Source organism: Sinocyclocheilus rhinocerous, unplaced genomic scaffold (assembly GCF_001515625.1).
Source record: "Sinocyclocheilus rhinocerous isolate Xijiao unplaced genomic scaffold, SAMN03320098_v1.1 scaffold32910, whole genome shotgun sequence".
NCBI lineage: Eukaryota > Metazoa > Chordata > Actinopteri > Cypriniformes > Cyprinidae > Sinocyclocheilus > Sinocyclocheilus rhinocerous.
Genome location: NW_015626675.1, coordinates 1 through 1,506, shown reverse-complemented (window position 1 = coordinate 1,506; position 1,506 = coordinate 1). Strand labels below are relative to the sequence as shown.

General features: G+C 42.9%; 1 pseudogene; it reads right to left on the bottom strand.

The window, feature by feature from the left end:
- Positions 1-7: 7 nt before the first annotated feature.
- LOC107716259 (putative nuclease HARBI1) lies at positions 8-793 on the bottom strand (annotated as a pseudogene).
- Positions 794-1,506: the final 713 nt, after the last annotated feature.

The window sequence follows — 1,506 nt, the reverse complement described above, 5'->3', positions numbered from 1 at the left end:
ATTTGGCTTCCACATTTGTGACATGGCACATAGTCACACACCATCTAAGACATTGTAGTCAATCAACTGCTTGCTTATGTAATACATTGGTAATATACACAATCTAAAATATTAAGAATTGTAATAATAACGCACCTGCACATTTATACTGTGAACCCCCTTTCGGTTCACAAAATCCCCTTCATTGGGGCCGGGGCCTTGATTCGGTTCACAAAATCCCCTTCATTGGGGCCTGGTGGGGCCTTGATATGAATGTGTGTGCAGTCTATGGCACCAATCACATTAGGGAAGCCTGGGGGACAATCGATTCATATTTACTAGCGTGGTCATATTCACACGATCTTCATTAACAAGTAGAATGTACCTGCAATGGCGAAAAAGCTCTGTTTTACAACTTGGGGTCTTAAGTGGCTTGGAAAGACCACAAAAACCCCTAAAAACTGCTTGAGCGCCAGATAAACTTTGCGGATGGCGCAACAGACAGCACTTTTGGCCAAGTTCTCCGCATCCCCAATAGTGTACAGGAAAGTGCCACTCGCAAAGAATCTCAATGCGATGCGCACAGTTTGTGCTGTTGTTAAAGCCCGACTCCGAGTCGAACTTTTAATATGAGGTTCCAAAAAATTATGTAAATGACACCCTCACATGAAAAACGATATCTTTCAAAAAGTACACCATCGCGCTGTGCTAATGGATCCAGTCTGTGTCGCAAAACACGATTAATTCTAAAAGCTCTGCGAATTATCCTCGCACCTTCCGCAACAGGTTGCTCTCGTAAAAACGGGCAAGACATGGCTGCAAGTGCAACAGACTTCTTGTATCACCTCCGCTTATAAAGCCGCGATCTAATCCTGTTTACATGAAATAAGCCTGCTCCCGAGCAGGTTTAAATTTACGGACCTGTTGCTATGACAGCAACTCCGGGATGAGCTTCGAAGAACCAACCAATCCAAGATCACGCGAAATCGTCAACAATCAAATCCAACTAACTGAGTTAGCGACGTACGAAGAACGGACCCCAGGATGAGCTTCGAAGAACCAAATGATCTAAGATCATGCCAAAATGTCAACAATCAAATCCAGCTAACTGAGTTAGCGACGTACGAAGAATGGGCCCCATGTGTCAGTTAATCAACCAGGGGCCCGTTCTTCATACTCCTCGGTTGAAAAAGCTTCCAGGGGTCCGTTCTTCATGCATGGATCACTCAATTAGCTGGATTTGATTGTGGATGATTTGACGTGATCCAGGATCGTTGGGTTCTTCGAAGCTCATCCTGGAGTTGCTGTATAGAAACGGGTCCGTGAGCTCAAACCTGCTCAGAGCAGCTTATTTCACGTAAACAGGATTAGGTTGCATCTTTTTAAGTGAAGGTGATACTGAAAGTCTGTCCCAGCCACTGCTGCTTTCTTACAAGTGTACCTTATTAAACTGGGAAAAATAATTTTAAAAGAATAATTTTCAAATTATTTTGAAAATAATTAAAATGTTGCGTATCTATAATAATA